This window comes from Chinchilla lanigera, unplaced genomic scaffold, assembly GCF_000276665.1.
Source record: "Chinchilla lanigera isolate Chin_1 unplaced genomic scaffold, ChiLan1.0 scaffold00003, whole genome shotgun sequence".
Classification (NCBI taxonomy): Eukaryota; Metazoa; Chordata; class Mammalia; order Rodentia; family Chinchillidae; genus Chinchilla; species Chinchilla lanigera.
This window is the reverse complement of record NW_004955404.1, coordinates 44,414,283-44,434,709: the sequence shown is the minus strand read 5'-3', so window position 1 is coordinate 44,434,709 and position 20,427 is coordinate 44,414,283. Positions and strand designations below refer to the sequence as shown.

The window sequence follows — 20,427 nt, the reverse complement described above, 5'->3', positions numbered from 1 at the left end:
GTCTTTATTATCTTAATCTTTTTTCAGCTATATGTTCTGTTTATTGTTAATAATGTACTACCTATTGTGAAATAGAGAAATATTGAAACGTCTGTTTTAAGGTTCACTCACTCTCTTTACTGATCATTCTGCTGTTACTTCTATCATAAATGTGTACCTAGCATTTCGAATTTATAAAGTTGATTCTCTCTACTGAGATTTGCTTTTCTGCTCAGATCTTATGTATTGAAAACTTTTTTTCTGTTAATTGCAAATAGTTACAATATCCACTTTAAAAATATTTTTCTTCCAGCATGTGGTTTACCTTGGGATCAGTTTTGATTTTCTTTTTTTCTAGAGCATGTGTTCAATTTTTCCGTGTATGTTGGGATTTGAATTTTATTCTGGGTATTATGAGAGTTACGTTGTAGAAGTTTGGGTTGGTTATTTTCATTGGTGATTGTTTCCTTTATTGTAGAAGGCACTGACTCTTCCTACTTGCTTTGAGCTGTAGATTCCTATGGTGTACAACTGCTCTGTTCTTTGTCCACTTCTTTTGTCTTCAGCTGTGATGTTTTTAGTTTTTCTGTACATGTGCCATATAAAGGTCAGTCAAATACCTAGACAGACAGCTGGAGGATGTCTGGATCTTTTTCCATGATTCCTTCAGAATCTCCAGGGCCTCTGATTTACCCACTTCCCTTTTCTGTATAATAACACTGTCACTTTCATTATACCTTTGTACAGTTTGTGTTTTATCATTTATAGACTTCAACCAGCCAATCAAGTTCACTGAAAGCCTTCGTTCAAGAGGTGTTACCAAGGCATTTTACATTGAATAGAAAATGTACTCCATAGATTTTAAGCAAAGGGGTGGACCTTTATAAATAAGTTTTCATTTACTTGAATAAATACTTCTCAGATAATTAAATTCATAGTGGCATATTAATTTCCTGAGGCTGCTGTAATACCATGAACTGAGTGGCTTAAAGCAGAACGAATTTATTCTTACAGTTCTGGAAATCAGAGGTATGAAATTAAGGTATCTGCAGAGCTATCCTCCCTTCAGAGACTCCAGGGGATCAGTAACTGTTACTTCCAGCTTCTGGTGGTTACTGGCACTCCTTGGTTTGAGACCTCATTACTCTCATTTCTGCTGCACCATCATGTGGCCTTTCCCTCTCCTACATGTCTCTTCTCCTTGTGTCTGTCTCAAAACTTGTTTTGTCTCTCGCTTATGACATTTATCATTGGATTTAGGGGTCACCTGGATAACCTAGGATGTCATTATCTCAGGATGCTTACTTTGATCTGTAAAGACTTTTTTTTTTTCCCAAATAAGCTCACATTGGAAGATTCTAGAATTTTTTTATGTGTGGGCTACTATTCTGGCTTCTACAGAGCCACACAGGAGCATAGCTAAATTATGTTTTCTAAGCTGAAAAAGTACCACTTGTATTGTTTCAATTTCAAAAATCAACACTGAGCATTTCATATTTAAGCATTTCATATTGGAAGGAAATGGATATTATAGTTATGATCCATTACTTTGGATCTTTGGATTCTTTCCAATATGATTACTTCATATTGGAAAGAAATGGATATTAAATGATTTATGCTTATAAACTAAGATCTATATATAGGGCTACTTTTTTGACAAAAATTTATCTTTAATATTTACCTATTTATTGTATTTAGGTGAATTTTCAAAATTTTAACATTGGCATTTTACATACCCCTTTCATTTTTATTTTGTTTTAACTTATGAAGCATTGTTCTGCTATTAGATGGATATATGAGTACATAGACCAAAAAAATAGGTATTTGTCATAATTGTCTATGGTAAATGAATTAGCTTTTCCATTAGTTTTCCATTTTTGGAGTTTCCAGTGAATGACTTTAGTTTAAATAAACTGTTAAATGTGGGTTGTACAATGTCTTATTTCTCCTTGCACTATATAATTTTAAACATATTTCTGTGTATGTATGTCTTGGCGTTACTGTTTTAAACCTTGGCATAAATGACAGATTGGGCAGAAATGATGGCAGTGTATTTTGCTTTGGAAAATAGTTTAATATTTTATGTATGGGCTGAAAAAAAAGTTTGTGATTTATTGTTATCTTTGCATAACTATTATCTTAAAATTGTCATGCTTATTATTTTGCTGCTAGAGGAAAGCTGCTGTTGAAATAATATTGAAAATTTTTTTTTTTTTTTTTTTTCTCCGGTACCGGGAACTGAACTCACGACCTTGCGCTTGCCAGGCAGGCGCTTTTGCCGCTGAGCTAAATCCCCGGCCCCAGAAAATATTATTTTTAACTATTTGCCAGCAAAAAGGAATTAGCCTGTAAATAATGTGTACAGTACTTTATTTTTATATTTCCGTGTTTTCAAAGGAAGGATGTAGGAAAGGAGAGAAAATTGTCTTTTAATATACTTCAATTATTTTCTTCCTTTAAGAGGCAGTATCTTGAATGCCTACTAAATGAGAATGTTTTTTTTAAGACCCTGAGTGATTTTTATATTAAACACAATACAAAAATTATTGTAGTCTATTTTATTATTCTTACCTCTCAACAACAACGACAACAACGAACAAATGTCAGAAACCTTTAGAATTATTTTAATACATTTAAAGTCTTGGCTTCCAACAGTGAATTTTACTTGTGAAACAAGGTTGTCATCTAGTGGTGTTTTCAAGTATTACATCTTTGAAAGTTAGCAATCTAATGACCTTCATCTTTATAAAGAAAGTGCTAAAGAAAAACAAATGTAGGATTTTAAAAAAAATTTAAATACTTGGAATTTTGTTAAATTAGCGAATAGATTTACAGAGAATTTCCCCAGGATTTCTTCTAATTTCTTTCAGTCTTCAAAAAAAATTTTTTTAAGCCTGGATACTGAAATACGGAAAGTTAACTGGTGTGGATATTAATCATTTTATGTATAGGAAGACATTTCAGATTGTATCACATCCCCAGAAATTGGTTATTTAGGATAAAAAGCATTTTTTTAGTGTTAATATTTTCATGATGATTTTGTCTTTGCTTTTGGTGTTTCTGCTTTTGTAATATGATAATCTGAAGAACTAGTATAGAAGAAATTAAAACAGATTTTCTCGTGCATGCGTGTATGTGTATAGTCAGCTTTTTTGTAGCTGAGATACAATACCCAAAGCCACATCTGAAAGGGTAAGATAGCAGCCTAATTTGGCTTATGGCTTCAGGGGATTGAAGCTTATTGTTGTGGCCAGGAATAATGCTAGAGAGTAATAGGTCAGGGACCCCATAGAGTATCCAGGGTCACACCTGAGTGGCCCACCAGTACAGGTACTTTACTAATTCCTTAGGCATTTCCCAAAACAATCAAAGTTGACATAATTAGATTTAACAACTATGGTATGTATGTGCAGAAAAGTGCATTATAGATTAGCCAAATGGTAAAAATAATATACATTTGTGTATTTAAGGAAATCATAGACCCTAAACACTGAAAAATAATACATTTTTAAAGATAGTTTAATATAGATAAAACCTTATTCTTGAATGTAGCTTATTGGACCAAGTTTTCAGAAGTATTTTAAATAATAATTTTGATCCATTGCATACACCACAGAGAAACATTTTAAACTAGCATTGTCTGAAATTCTTACTGTAATTGTTGGATTAAAGATGGTGACATTCACTTCAAGATAGTAGCTAGTAGCTAGTGTACATAAATACAAAAATGGTAGTGGTAGAAGAAGTACTTTGTTGCTAAGAAGAAGTACTTGGTTGCTTGGTTTCACCATTTGTCATAGTACTACTCCTCTGAATTAGTTTTTGTAGAACTCTGCTGCTTCTGTTTGTTAGACTTACTAGAAATTTTAGCCATGGAATCCCATGAATTCATTGAACTTAATGCTGGCATGTCCATTTATATTATCTGTGATCTCCCTCAATATCTGTAACCTATATTAAATGCCTTTATTTCATCAGTACCATGTTTTTTATAAAGCGCATTTTGCCCCCAAATTCTTATTAGCCTTGTTATCTTACCAGTTTTGTTAGTCAATATGACTAAGTACTCTATTTTCCCAAGTTATATTCAAAATAAGACTTTTAAAGCCATTTCTTTCTGCCTTTGAGGAGGGAACCATAAGTTAATTATTTCAGTTTCTCTGGCTTAGTAGAGCAACAGACTAGAAAAATAATAGAAAAAACAAAATTTTGTTAGATGTGTTACAAAACATTTAAACAGTGGAGGTGAAAACAATCTAGAGTGAATAGAAAAATCTTTATGTGGATAATTAAATAAGTCCTTCTTGATATTTTGGCAATTTGCAGACTATCAGAGCTTCCATAGTTGCTTTAACATAGTGATGTTTTATTCTCTGCTGTCCCCACATTAGCTGGGATAATTTGTAATTAGTTATTTTATTTGCAGCTAAGCAAAAATTTATGTAGTAAATTCTCATTTTAGTATTTGGATGTCACATGGGGATAGTAAACTCAGTGTGGTAGCAAATAGCCACATGAAACTATTTGATGTATGTTTTATTCAGAAACAATTAAGTTACATGTTATTTGTGTAATCTCCTTTATCTTATTTGATAAATCCCAATCCATTTTGAAAGAATGTTTTATTGGTTTTTTCCCAGTGGCATTTTAAGAGTTTTCATGTGTCGTCAGCTACTTTACATCAGTGTGTAAAAGAGATTACTTCTATTCTGTCTTTGATTATTTTACAGATTTCAGTTTCAGTTCAGGTTTAAATGTGCTTTTGTTATTTCTATGAGTGTGATTGACTGGAAGGGAAGAATACTTCAGTGTTTGCTTTTGTGGCTCAGTTTTGGAAGTACGAAGTAAGAATACATTTTCAATATATGTTCAGTTTGTTCAATATTTTGGTCAAAAACCTAACCCAAATGATTTGACATTGTTTAGTCTGATGTAGACAGCTCCCGCATGGACATTTGTTGTGGGCATAATTGTGTTTGCTTTCCCAGTCCCACTATTTACAGAGTGACCTAAAATGTACCTTATTACTTTTTTGCCTGAACGAGATGTTAGCTATGGATGTTATATCATTTAAGAGAGTTAGATACAACGCTGAATGTCAGAAACAACTTGGAAGTGAGCAGGAGCAAATACCCAGGTAATTTAAATAAACCAGTGCATTAAGTACAAACTGTGTCTGAAATCTGTTTTATTTGGCTTGCAACTTACATTACAGAATTCTAAAAGCTGAAAATGAAATTTGGTAATAACTGCTGTACCTATTCTCATGCAGACAACTAACTGAACTTGGTGATGGCTGTCTCTCAGCTGGAGCATGTATTTTAGTTTTCCATGGTGTGTGTCATAGCCAATGAATAAATAAGACCCCAGGGTTGTACCTGCTTTGAGAGAAAGGGATCACATGTAAATTGGTTTTGTTTTTTTCCTTACTGGTGGTAAAGGGTAGTAATAGAGATCTACTCTTTGAAACTAATATATGAAATTAAAATGACAGCCATGATCACAGTTTTCTGTTGATTAAGATTCATGAACTGTGATTTGTGATCTATTTTATATGCCAGGTGACTTCTGTACATAAGTTTCAGACAGTTCTGGTAGTGGCATTTAGATTATATAACTCATCTTGCTAAATTCACTATCTATAATAGGAAAAATACCCCCACCCACTGCTAGATTAATTTTAAAGCTGTTATATCTGAAGTTCAAGTTGTTTGGGCTTATTAAGTGACTAAGAATTTTAAGATTTTGTATTTATGAGGCGAGGACGTACTTTCTAATAAATAAACTCTGGTGATTTCAAATTGCATTATTTGAAGGTAAAATTAGAAATATTAGTCTGTTCTATATTATGTAGAAATTTAATCCTTTAGTGCCCTGTTTTAAGAAAAAGGTATTTGGATGGATTTTTATAGTACTGAAAGGTTTTATAATACTGATCAAAAAGTCTGTGCTAGAGAAGGAAGAAAGTTTTTTTCCTGGATGTTTTAATGAACAGTAGTTCCCTGGGGTCTCTTTCTTCTTTAGTGTCCATACCCTTTAGTTTTAACTACTCAAGGGAGCGGATTATAATTCTCTCGTTTTGAAGTCTATTGGGCAGATGTATGCAGGGACCATATATGATGTGTCTTCTCTAATTTTCAGTTCCTTTCTTTCCCACTGACTCTAAAAAAGGAGATAGAAAAGGATATCAGAAATGGAAAGATATCCCTTATCCGTGGATAGGCATAACTAATATTGGCAAAAGGTCCATACTTCCAAAACTGATACACAAATTTAGTGCAGTCTCAGTCAAGATACCAACAGTATTCCTCCCTACAGCAAACAGTCCTAAAATTCATATTGAACCCTAAGAGACCCAGATTACCCAATTCTGGGTAACAGGAGCAAAGCAGAAGATAATCACAATCCGGGACTGCAAGTTATATCTCAAAGCTGCAATGATTTAAAAAAAGAAAGAAGGAAAGAAAAAAAAGTAAAGTAAAAAAAAGAAATCAGCACAGTACCAGCAAAAAACAAAAACGAAAACAAAAGAGTGGATTGATGGAACAGACCAAAGTGGGTAGAAAGAACAACAAGCACATTCAGCTGTCTGATCTTTGACAGAGGGGCCCAAAACGTACACTGAAGGAAAGATAGCCTCTTGGCCAAATGGTGCTGGGAAAATTGGTTATCCACATGTGGAAGACTGAATCTAGACTCATATATTTCCATGTGCTAAACTAAATAAAAGTGGATTGAAGATCTAAATATTAAAACAGAAACAAACTAATAGAAGGTAAAACAGTTAAAACTCTGGAAAACATAGGCTTAGACAAGGACTTGAAGTCCAGTTGCACAAGAAATAGCACCAAGAATTAGCAAATGGGATCATGTCAAATTAAAAAGCTTCTGCACAGCTAAAGAAACAACCAACAGATGAAGAGACAAAATATAGAATGGGAAAATATTTTTGCCAAATATTCGTCGGATGGAGGCCTCATATCTAGAATATGTAAATACCTTAAAAAGTTAGATTCTCCAAAATAAAAGACCCAATCAAAAGATGGGCAACTGAAATGAATATATTTCTCAGAAAAAGTACAAATGTCCAATAAATACAAGAAAAAAATGTTCAACATCGCTGACCATTAGAGAAATGCAGATTAAAACAACATTTAAGATTCCATCTTATTCCAGAAAAAAAATGGCTATCATCAAGTAATTAGATAACAAATGGTGGTAAAGCTATGGCAAAAAAGGAACTCTTCCACACTGTTGGTGGGAATGTCAACTAGTACATACTGAAATCAATGTGAAGATTCCTCAAAAAACTTAAAATAGCAATTCCATTCAACCCAGTCATTGGCCTCCTAGATATCTTCTTTTTTTTTTTTTTTTTTGTGTGTGTGTGTGTGTGTGTGTGTTTTTGCCATACTGGGATCAAACTCATGACCTTGTACTTGCTAGATATCTTCTTGAAAGAATTAAAGACATCATATTCCAGTGATACATGCATTCTCATGTTTATAGCAGCATAATTCACAGTACAGTTAATCTTGGAATTGCTTTATATGTCCGTCAATAGAAGAATAAAGAAAACGTGGTACTCTCTATAAATACTCTTCATATGCCACTGCACTATGTACAGTGGATAAATTTCAGTCATTTGTAGGAAAATGGATGTTCCTTAAGACCATAAATGAAATAAGTGACACACACAGCTTAAATAGCACATGGTTTCTTTTGTGTGAGAAACCCAAAGTATAAACAACTACAGAGCAAAATACAAGATAGATTATAGGAAACAGGGAGCTAGATCGTTTGCAAAAGGGGAGGGGCCCAAGAGATGAGAGAAGGGAAAACACGGGAATGAAAAAACAATTAAGATGTGTTATGCACATGTACTCCGTACAATGAATGTAATCAGTATTGCAAACATGTACTAATAAAGAATGAAAAAAATCAATTGTCTGGAAAAAAAGCAAGAAGATCCTTGCATCCCTAGGATGAAACCTACTTGATCATGATATATGGTCTTTTTGATGATTTTTGCATTCTGTTTGCCAGGATCTTGTTGAGGGTTTTTGTTTCTATGTTCGTTAAAAAGATAGGCCTGTAGTGTTTTTGTTTTTGTTTTTGTTTTTGTTTTTGTTTTTGTTTTTTTAAGTTGGGTATTTGTCTACTTTTGGAATCAGGGTGATGCTTACTTCCAGGAAGGACTTTCTGAGTATTTCTTCCCTTTCAGTTACATTAAAGAGTTTGAGGAGTATTGGTATTAACCTGTCTTTTTTTTTTTTTTTTTTGTTTTTGTTTTTGTTTTTTTCCCGGTACCAGTAATTGAACTCACGATCTTGCACTTGCCAGGAAGGTGCTGTGCTGTGGAGCTAAATCCCCAACCCGAAGAGTATTGGTATTAGATCTTCCCCAAAGTTCTCGTAGAATTCAGCAATAAATCCATTGAGTCCTGCACTTTTCTTAGTTGGTAGCTTTTTTTTAAGTTAATTTTTTCAGCTTTATTGCTTGTTACGGGATTAGTCAGGATTTTATATCTTCTTGATTCAGTTTTGGTAATTCGTATTTATCTAGGGATGTATCCATTTCTTCTGGATTCTTCAATGTTTGGAGTACAGGTTTTGAAAGCAGTTACTAACAGTTTTCTGGATTTTGGTGGTGTCTGTTGTGATTTTGCCCTTTATTTCTAAAGACATTAATCTGAGTGTTTTGTTTGGTAGACCTGGCTAAGTGTTTGGCTATTTTGTTTATTCTTTTAAAGAACCAGCACTTGGATTCATTGATTCTTTGTGTTGTTTTCTTTTTTGGTCTTAATTTCATTAAATTCTATTTTGATATTTATGTATTTTTTTCCTTGTACTGATTTTGGGTTTGGATTGTTCTTGTTTTTCTAGGACTTGCTGTTTTTATGATGTATGCATTCACAGCTATAAATTTCCTTCTTAGGATGCTTTCATTGTGTCCCATAGTTTTGGGTATGTTTTACTGGAATTATTGTTTAACTCTAGGAACTGTTTGATTTCTTCTGTGACCCACTGAATATTTAAGAATGTATTTTTTAATTTTCATGTGTTTGGATAATTTCTGAGATTTCTTCTGGCTTTGATTTCTAGTTTCATTGTACTATGATATGGTAGTATACATGGCACAATTTTGATTCCTCTGTAGTTATTTAAGCATACTTTATGGGTTGGTATATGTTCTATTTTGGAGAAAGTTCCACGTACTGTTGAAAAGAATGTGTATTCTGTTATTGAGTAGAGTACCTTTATGTTCAGTTGTTTGAATGTATGGTTCAACTGATTCTTCTTTGCTGATCTTTCTGTTTAGTTAATCTGTTTATTTGTTACAGTGGGGTATTGAGATCCTCCATTGTAATTATGTTGATGCTAATCTAACCTTTATGTTAGTTGTACACTATTTGTTTTATGAAGTTGGGTGTGCTGATGCTTGGTCTATACATGTTTATTTATAATTGTTACCTCTTCCTGTTGAATTATCCCCTTAACCAATATGTAGTGACCTTCTTTGCCTCTTCTCATCAGTTTTGGTTTAAAGTCCACTTTGTCTAAAAATAGGATAGCTAGCTGGACTCCTGAATTTCTTAATATGCTCTTTATCATGGAAAGATCTTATTTCAGCATCAGTTTTGAAAGATAGTTTTTCAGGGTTCGTCAGTCTGGATTGGAAGATATTTTCTTCTAACGTTTGAAACAGTTCACTCCAAACTCTTCTGGCCTTTAAGATTTATGTTAAGAAGTCTGCTGTAATTCTAGTAAGTTTACCAATTGGTTGCTTTTCTCTAAAAGGTTTTAAGATTCTGTTCTGTGTTGGACTTCTGGGATTTTGATTGTGATGTGTCATAAAAAGTTCTTTTCCAATTGTGGCTATTTGGGATACTAGATGTCTCACTTATCTGTACATTAAATTCTTTCCCTATAGTTTAAAAGTTTTCTGCTACTATTTCTATAAACATATTTTTTAAGCCATTTGTGTTGTCTTTTGATTTTTCAGTAATTCTGGCTATTCTTAGATTAGCCTTGTTTGTGTCACTTGGCAGGTGTGGGATCTATTTTTCATGTTTTCTTGTTGTTTTTAAAGTATCTCTGAATAATTGGTCACAAATAGCAGCTTAGCTTGTAATTCTGATCCTCTGTCCTCATATTAGTCATTTCTGTTACCCATGCTGTCAATCAAATTTTTAACTCTTGCATTTCTGTTTGCTACCTTTTCATGGACTCAACTAGTCATTCATGTTCTTTATCATTTTGTTTAGCTCAGGTAGCTTTTCTAAACTCATGGATTGTTTTGCCTGTTAAGTCTGTTACCCATTTATATATTTTTTAAGCTTGCTGAGCTTATTGATCTGTTGTTTTAACCTCCTCTTTTGTCATTTTGAGTAATTCATCTGTGTAGCTTTTAATTTTCTCCCCATTGATGCCCCATGCATCAGCTTTGGAGGAGTTGGTAGTTTTTTTTCCTGAGGTTTGTGGGCCAGTTATGGTAGAAAAGCTTTTTGCTCATATGGAGATCTCTTTAATTAGTGCTGTTTTCAGTGACGCACAATGGGTGTGGCTGTGTGCCTTTGCTCTGTCCCAAGATCCAACCACTTTTGTGGTAGAGGAGAGTGCAGTGTAGTTGGTTTAGTACCCAGTTCTCTGGAAATGGACTGCAGTTATTGTTGAATTTGGCATATAGAAAGAAACAGTAATAACAACTGTACCACCCTGCGAATAACAACAGAATCAGCAATGGTAATAGAATCCAGAGAAACTGGATTTTGACATTCCATAAAAACCAATAAAAGCTACCACTGTACAACTCTTAGACATAGAAAAAAGATCTATAATGATAGTGTAGACAAACCAAGTATTAATGTACAGTACATATTTATTAAATGTAGCAACTATATTAAGTTTCTGACTTACGAGCATTCGAGATTTGAACTTTCACAGATGTGAATGGACCTTGCCTTACAAACGTTCATAGATGTGGACAAATCACAGAAGTAGCACACGTGTCTGCTGGACATTGTGACAGTTGTGCTGCTGTGTGCTTACTATGCAGTGTGATAGTGTACGGTAGTAGCACAGTGCTCAGAGCCATGTCCGAAAGCAGGAGGTAAAGCAGTCACGATGTGGAGGGGACCACTAGCAAGTGCAAAGCAATATATATTGTATATTTGTGTCAAAGGTGTGTAAGAGTCACTTTGTTGGACTTCTTTGAACAAATCTGACTTTGGAATGTTCTCCTGGAATGAGACTCATTCAAAAGTTGGGGACTTGCTGTGTACCACCATTAATCATAGAGAACAATTCAACATTCATAGCTAGTAAAGATAAGAAATGAGGAATAGGAGGATGAAAGAACTAAAATTAGACAAATAGAGAAAAGAAAGTTGTGAAGGTAGAGAGAAGTACGAGATAAATGATCCTATTAATGAGTAAAAGATAATAGAAAAAGAAGAAAAAAGATAGGAGCGCAAAATAAAGACAAAGTTAAAAGGAAAAAAAACCCAACTCAAAAAAACTAATGAAGAATGAAAAATAAAAAGAAAATTCCTCTACATTTTTGAATGAGTACTTTCTTTGCTGGGTGTACAGTATTGCAATCCAGCAGATTTGGAGAAGGGCTAGTGAGTCAGTGCTAGGACCCATTCTCTTTCACTCTAGGTGTAGGTGGCCAGCGGTATCCACCCTAAGGCTGTAGTGTAAGTCTGGCGGCTTTCACTTTTATGTCCCCCTGTGTACCCCAAGTCACTACCTTTGCCTAGCTTTATGGCCTTTAGGTTTTTGAGGCCCCCCTCCCTTCTGCCCCACTTTAGGGGGCACTTTTCCCTATACCCCAAGCTGTGGCAGCCATTTAAAGCAAGGCATGTCCTTGTTCCTGTTGGAAGATGGGGAAAGCAGTCAGACTGCTGATCTCTGTAGTGGATGTAGGCAGTTGGGTGAGGGTTCAGGCAGACCGCTGAACTTTATCCCAGCACTTTTAGAACTAGCTGCCTCTGGAAACCACATACAATGGGCTAGGCTTCTCACCACGGAGGGTGGTATTCCCATGTGCTTTCCTGCTTGAGTTTAAACTTTTCAAGCAGTCTGTGTATAGCCTACACCCCCTCTGTACAAGTGTCTCTTTTGTTAGTCTCCTACCCAGTGACTGTGGCTGGGTGACAGTGACAACCCTGAAGTATAGTTCTGAAGGTATTCTATAGCTCAGTCTTAAGCATCCCTTTCCCCAAATTGCTTTGAATTAAACACTCTCAAATATGGCCATGTGGAAGGAGTCACTTTCAGCGTAAAACCCCATACTTTTTTGCATTTTACAATAGCTGTTGGCTTTTCTTGGGGCTGCTGTTTCTCCCAGGAACTGTCAGGCCTCTCCTGGCTTATCTTGTTTAGGCTGAGACAGCTTCTCCTTCCTAGGTTAGTATTCCAGACCATGTCATTCTTTTCTCTGCCCTGTGCTCCATTTTCTTCAGCTTCTCTGTGAGTTGTAGTTTTTCTGTCAGCTTCCTTCCAGTTCCTGGAGATTATTTCTTTTTCTCTCAAGTTTCTTTCCAAGTGGCTCAATTACAGGTCCTGGAGAGTCTTTCTTAAATTTTTTTACTCCAGGAATCAAACTCAGGACCTTGTACTTGTGAGGCAGGTGATTGTGCCACTGACTGAAGAGTCTTTAAAATGTGAGTGGATGTTGTGTTTCTTGATAATTTTAGAGTAAAGCTATAAGGTTTAAGTATTTTGATTTTTCAAAATATGAAGGGTGAGCAGGGGTGAGCTTGTAAAACTTGAAAATTGATACTGAACTGCATTTTATAATTTTTATATTCAAAAAGTTTTAAACAGGCATTATTTGAAAGAAGTCACATCATATTTGATTTCTATGTGTATAAAGTGACATTCTCACCCCTCTACTGCTTCTGACTTTGAAATTTTTGTTTGATGTTCCCAGTTTTGTAGAGCTGGTTATTTCAATTGTCCTGACAACTTTTGAGTCTAATCATTAGTTACTACTAGTGTCCTGAACTTTTACTATGATACTAGACTTTTTCTTGTTTAATATACTCTGGAGCTCATTGACTAAATTTGCTCTGTGTGTGTGTGAGCGCACAGTGTTAGGTTAATGAAGAATGGATTTATATGGATATTTGCTTTTATTTATGAGGCTATATTCAAAGTACTAGGATTATTTGTTTGATAAATAATAAGTGATATGTGGTAATGTAAAGTCTGCTGGACTAGGATTTAGGAGATATTTTTGTTTTTAACTTTGCATCACCAAAGTTTGCATTTTGGGGCAAGTTCATTAACATTTCTAGGATTCCTTTCCTTCCTTTGTAAAATTGAAGGTGTGAATTTTATTTTTAAACATCTACTTTAGTTCTTTTGACATCCTATACTCCTTTAGTTTGAAAGAGGTTCCTTTCTAGATAACAGTATTGTATTAGGCATCTCACAATTTCTCCCTCTGCTGGAAAATTTTTTTGTAATCACTCAATCTGTATTTCAGGTACCGTCTTTCTGCACTGTTGCCTTTTAAAATCAGACTCAATTTATACTTAATCTTTCTTCATTTTCTAGTCAGAATGCCTCCAAGTTGTTATCTCTAGAATGTGTTTCACTCATGTTCATGATTTTGCTTGTAATATTTCCTTTCTGTATACTTTTTCCTATACCCAAGCCACTTTGAGCCCCACATTTCATTTATAATTATTTGGGCTGTTTATATGTTATGTTATATTGTACAGGAGACTATAAAATCTTCGAAGGTATATGTATAATTTTCATCATTTTTCTAATCTTGCTGACTCCTGTAATACTTTTTATGTAATAAAAGCATAATTAACAGTTGTAAAACTTAATTTGGAGGTTACCATTTAGAATTTTAGATACAATTACTGGCAGTGAATAGAGAAAAATTAACCTGATAATAAGGAAATTACTAAGAGCCATTTTGAATTAAAGCAGTGCTTTAACTAAGTTGACTGTAAACATTTGTTCCATGATCACTTATGTACATTCTGTCTCCATCTCTTCTTTCTTAGTGACTCATGTATATACTTAATACTTCCATTCTTTTGTGGTACACATTTTACTTGCAGTTATTCATCGCTATAGTTTAACGCTGCAGTAGTCTTAAGCTTTTAGTAATACCTAATATTATTAACATTCTTGCTTTGGTTAATATAGTAAATACTTTTCTGAATTTTATCTTCTTGGTTTTGCTGAGGGGCTTATTGACTTTAATCTTATGTGCTTTTGTATGATCCTAACTATTCATGTTTCTTTTCACTTGTTTTTTTTTTTTTCTTTTGAGAAATCTTTCACTGTTTTCTTCTTAATAGCACATGCTTTTTGGTTGCTTGTCCATATAAGGTTTACATTGTAAAGTGTCTTAGCATTAGTTCGGTGTTTGGGGTGGAAATGCTATCAAGAGTGAGCTTCAGATACCTCTGTTAGACTAGCAGTCCCAGATGTTTTAGCAGCAGAAGAATGTATAATGGTGGTGATGGCTGTTGTCTTTTGGTTAAACAGGTTGATGCTATTAAAAAAAATCAGATGTTAATGGACATTTTTGCAGGTGGGCTTGGTATATTTAACTTGAATTGTAGAATTTATCAAAAAATTTCAGCATGTCCATGTAGTTTTTGGATGGATAGGTAAAGATGATTTTTACCCCCTTTGGGTTGAATACTCTATACTTTGAATTAGTAATTGTTTCTGACAGGTGTAGGGCTGGTTTGGACTAGGTAAAAGAACAAAGAGAAAATAAGACATCAAATAAAAACAGAAAAGAGATAGGACAAGTAAAAGACATATGATGATGCATTCCCTGTCTTTGTGTCATTTAGGGTCAAGCAGAATTATTGAATAATTCTTGAGAGTACTGTGTTGTAACAGGAACTTGAGAAGAAAATGTGTGGAAGTAGCGCAGTGGGAATTTCTGTAGGACTGTTCAAGGCTCTGTTGCCTTTAGTTCTAGTTTTGTTGAACATCTCAGTCTCTTGTAAGAGTTTCTCATATTACCACATATTTACTAGTTCAGATTGCAGTATTTTTATAGTAGCAAAGAATAGCTCTATACTTCATAGGTATGTTGATATTTAAATAGCTTTTCTCAGAAAGGATATAGGTAATTTTATTGACAGAATATCCCTTTAAGGGTACAAAGAAAAATATAAATTGTCCTTTCTGTTCTGTTAGAAATAGTAGACAAACTGGGAGTTTTTGTCCAGCAATTTTTCCTAGTATATGTAGTAGAAACCTTGTACAAGAGGGAAAAAAGTACATAAGGTCATAATCTAGGTTAAATTTGATTTAAATATTGTTTATTTTATTTTAACAGGTATCTTTCGGATGAAGGTATTGAAGCTTGTACAAGTTCTCCTGACAAAGTCAATATAAATGACATCATCCTCATTGCTCTCAATGTAGGTTATGTTTGTTAACTTATAAATATTTTAAATCTGAAAGTCATATTAATGAAAAATTGATTTTAGGATAAATAGTATGGATAATAGTATCTGTTTTTGATCCCCTTCCCTTTTTTTGTGTGTATGGTTATTTGACACAGGGTCTTGTTGTGTAATTCAGGCTGGCCTCTAGCTTGCAGCGATCCTCCTGCTTCAGCCTCCGGAGTGCTGGGATTATAGGCATATACCACCCTGCACAGCTTTGGATCCATTTAAGTTGTAGAGATGTTTGTTAATCTTGATAGTTTCATATTATCCAACTATTAATATCTATTGTAAAGAATACAATGAAAAAGGAAAAAAATTCAGTTAGTACTCTTCTTTTCACCCAATATTTACTTATAGAATTTTATTACATTATAGTAGCTACTTAATAGTAAACAATTTATTAAAATCAACTGCTATTGGGGCTGGGGATTTAGCTCAGCGGCAAAAGCACCTGCCTGGCAAGCGCAAGGTCGTGAGTTCGGTTCCCAGTACCGGAGAAAAACCAAAAAAAAAAAAAAAAATCAACTGCCATTTAATTTGAATGGAAAAAAAAATTAAAAAAAATTTGAATGGAAACATAAGCTATAATTTTTAGACACTGAAATAAAAATATAAATTAGCATTTTTTCAATTCTGCATTACCCTTCTGGCAGTTTTATTCAATAAATGTTATTAACAATCCAATTTATACATTGTGATACAGGATCGATGAGATTTATAAAAGAACTGTTGTCTGACAAATCACCATGTCCCAACAGCGTTCATATAAAAGAAAGCAGAAATACTGGATAATAAGAATATTAATATATAAATAAATGTATATCTGTGTAGCATTTTTTACAATTTAAATGTATAAATTATAAATTTATATTTTTACAATTACACTTGTGTTTGAACATCAAATTTATGTTCTGAACTCTAGGTCATTTTTTTATAGCTTTGAATTTTATTCAGTAAGATTAAGAAAAAACCTCTTTTTGCTTCTGAACTGAGATTTTTTAATAAACGACAGGTTTTCTATAGTAAACATTAGTTAGAAATTATGTATATTACCTATTACTATAATGGCAGAAGTCCCGAGATACTTTAACTTAGATTTTCACCCCCAAATTAGTGAATTCAAATGTAAATAAATTTCTTGTTTATTTAAGAAGAGCTTTCTAAGGATGTTAAGAATTTTATGACAACTGCTGTTTCTTATTTACGTGGGGAAAATAGCAACAAACTGTCTATAATTGGTGTGAACTTTAAAAAGATAATAAATCAAAATTAAATGTTAGGGTCATATCCATAAGAGCCTGATGATCATTATCTGAATGCTTTAATTTGTCTCTGTCGTTTTCTCTGAAATACATGATTCTGTACTCTACTCGAGAAGTATTATGCTGTATGATAATAGAAAGAGAAAAAACTTTTACTCAGGATGAAACTTATACCAGACAAATTTATTTTTCAAGCTTATCACCTTTTAATAAAATTCGGGCCTTTATAGTATACAGTTGAATTGAGTTTTCAACTTTTGAAAGATAGAAATACTAACCACTAGTTGAGAAAGATGTCTGTTATTGATTCTTACTATATACACACTTACATGCATTTGCTTTTCTTATTTTATACTGAGAGAATAATCTATGGACAGATTTTCTTGTGTTTTCTTCCTCCTCTATGGGACATACAGAAGTTGTTCCTGTATTGAGCAGTGAACAATGGAATAATACATTTGTAGAGACTAGTGCCCACAGCTTTTGTGTGCTGCTCCAAAGGACCACTCTGCTTAGCATGTACCAAGATTCCAGATCATAAGCCCCTTCCCTTAAAACACACACACCCTTTCTCCCTTACCCCCAAAGAGGTGAACAGGTGTTTATATCAAGAGTCCTGGCAGTGAATCACGTTTTCAGTTAGGGAATGGTTTGAGTACTAAGTTCTTGGGAGCCAGCCTAGGTTTAACCTGGTAAGTAGGCCTTTTTTATACAAAGCTACCTTAAACATGTCTTGTGACTCTTTTATGCTCAGATTTTTACATTGAAAAGGAGATTCTTAATTTTTTACCTGTAACTTAAGGAATAAGAATATTAAGAAATGATATGAAGTCCTGGATTTGGTTTTCATTCAAATGTGAATTATTCAGAAAAAATTAAGTGATGGCACAGTCTTACATTAGTAAATATTATTTATTAGTAAAAATGTAAAAGCATATTTATTTCTCTGGAAATTCTATATAAAATGATTTGCCTAGTAGGCACTATCCTAAACTTTCTGACTTGAATAGTCAGCAATGTGTATGTATGTATTTTACTTAGGTAGATAGATGGTTTGAAAATTATCAAGAGAATTTTTATTTTAATTCTTGTTTTTACATTTTTAAACATTTTTCCATAGATTAATCTCTCTGAATACTTTCCTGTATTCACTATAAAAATATTGGGACACACCCATTGTCCTAGCAAGCCTGATAATAAATTGCTTTTGTTACACTTGTAAAGTGACTTTGAAATAGGATATTGGATTTGGAAGGCCATTTTTATGTTGCTTTAAAAACACACTGAGAGCCTGGTAAGGGGGCAAATGCCTGTAATCCCAGCCTTTGGGAGGACTGCCCTGAGTTAGAGGCTAGCCTGGGCTACATAGTGAGCCTCAACTATGTAGCAAGACTCTGTCTCAACTCAAAACACCAAAATAAGGAAAAACAAAAACAAAAACAGAGATTATCTTCAGGTTTGAGATAGTGACATTAGATAAAGTTATATTGTTTTGTTATTCCCTAAAATATGGTAAATAGTAGTTCTTCATAATCGATGTGGCATTTAGTAACATAAATTACACAAGAAAGTTTTTGTTATACTTATGGAGAAAACACTAAATGATTAAAATTACTGTGATGTGAAATGAATACAGGACAGACTTCTTTAAACACTCAAAATATCTCCTATTTGAAATATTCACATATAGTCAATTTAAGAAACAGCATATAAGTTTTATACCTCCTACATAACTTTCTTTTACTACGATTCAGAACTTATTTCTCAATGTAATGCAAGGATAACCCCTAAACTAAAACTTATCAAGTGGAAATGCTAGGATGCTAAACCCGAGTACACTTATGTAACAGTGCTTAGGTTTATTTATTTATTTATTTATTTGCATTTTCAATCCAGTAATAGGGTGAAAAGAGTTATTAACCGGAGCTGACGTTGTATGCCTTTTCATTTTAAAAATACTGAGTAATACCTAGATAAACATATTTTTACACTGGTTTCCCCTCTAGCAGGGCTCTTTTGAAGATCAAATATAAATAAATGTGAGCATTTGACACAACAACTTGCACAGAATAAACATTCAGTGAATGTCAGCCTTCCTGGTCTTGAACTCACCCAGGCTGGCCTTGAACTCAAAACAATCCTCCTACCTCAGCCTCCCAAGTGCAGCTGAAGATAATTTCTTAGTTTAAATAACTGAACCTTTCTCATCAGGACTGAGTACTGATTCATTTTGCTCTGAATGAATTTCTTGCTATTCTTTCAGATTTTCACTACAAGGGGACTTATTCTGAAAAAGTCTGGTTTTTTAAATACAGACTGTGTAATCCTTTCTTTTTATCTCAAACATGTTACAAAATTATTCATACTTCTGCATTTTCATGTAGTTAGTCATTTGTTCGTCAGCTTTTGTTTCTGTTTTGTGTAAGCAAATGGAATAATTTTTTACTATAGTAAAGTCTTGCTTCTTTGCTATTCCACTGGTACTATTCCCTGGTATATTATATGTTGCTTTGTGCGTATCCTATAGAGTATGTCTCTGCATAATAAAGGTTATATGAGATTCAGTTGTTTAAAATACACTATATTTAAGTATTCAAAAGCTGTCATTTGAGTTTGGATTATGGCATTAATTTTTTAGTAACACCACAATTTACATAAATTCAAGTTTGAGATTTTAATAGAGAATAGTAAGTTTAAAAGTTACCTAAAGAAATATAGGGCTCAATGTGTCAGTGTTCATTTTACAGAAATGTTTTAAGCAATTTATATATGGGATTATATTATTTGAAAAGATCAGTTACATGTAGATATCTCAAAATCGCAGACTTTAATTTCATTTTTTGTTCATGGGATTAGATTTTGATTTTTTCTGTAATTATTTTTTAATAATAATATTTTTATTTTAGACAGATCTGAGAACAATTGGCAAGAAATTCCTTCCCAATGACATCAGCAGTGGTGGAAAGGTAGAAAAGGTAAAGAAAATTGTTAACTTCTCGAATTTGCCAACTACAATAAATATGAAGATTTACTAAATTGCGAGAATTTTTTATTTCAATAAACTGGAAAAATATTTCAGAGGTGAACCTGTCGCTAAATCATCATTATGGTGATTTTTTTCTGCACATAAAATGTAATTGAAAGTTAAATTTTCAGGGCCGGGGATTTAGCTCAGTGGTACAGCATCTGCTTGGCAAGCGTGAGGTCCTGAGTTTGATTTCCAGCACCCTCCCACCCCCCAAAAAATCAGTCCCTGGAACCAAAAGGTTAGGAACTGCTGTTCTACAAGTTAAATTTTGGTGACTTATAAACATAAAAAACTTGTTTCAGGATTATAAATATGGCATACTTGTTTACATGTTAGACTTAACATGTTATCAGACCACAATACAAGGGCCTTTTCCTACCTTTTTATTTTACTTACCTTAATAAACTTGTTAATTTTATTTAATGGACTTCTTAGTATAAAAGTATAATGTTATAAGAGCATGTGCCATCATTCTGTACTATACATATATGAATTCATGTTAGGAATTTTTTTCAGGGATTTCTTTTTAAAATACACTAAAACATACATGTTTAAGATATCGATCCAGTCTTATTTATGTTGAATTTTTCTTTTTCATTTGAAAGTATGTGTAAATGGTGTAAGCTAAGAATTTAATATATGCTCTTGGTCACATTTTGAATCATTAAGGAACATTACTGTCTATAATTTAAAGAAGTAATTTTAATTTG

The 20,427-nt window shown here is 33.4% G+C and overlaps 1 protein-coding gene across 4 annotated transcripts in view; it reads left to right on the top strand.

Annotated features, from left to right (window-relative positions):
* Positions 1 to 20,427, top strand: part of Tdrd3 (tudor domain containing 3) — a 128,800-nt gene that overhangs the window by 23,249 nt on the left and 85,124 nt on the right. For 3 of the 4 annotated variants that reach the window (XM_005374207.2, XM_005374206.2, XM_013516689.1), the window contains 2 exons: positions 15,313 to 15,397; positions 19,596 to 19,664. The gene's annotated coding sequence lies outside the window, so the exon portion shown is untranslated. Of the gene's footprint in view, positions 1 to 15,312; positions 15,398 to 19,595; positions 19,665 to 20,427 lie in introns of those variants that run through there. The other variant, XM_005374205.2, reaches the window with a different exon arrangement.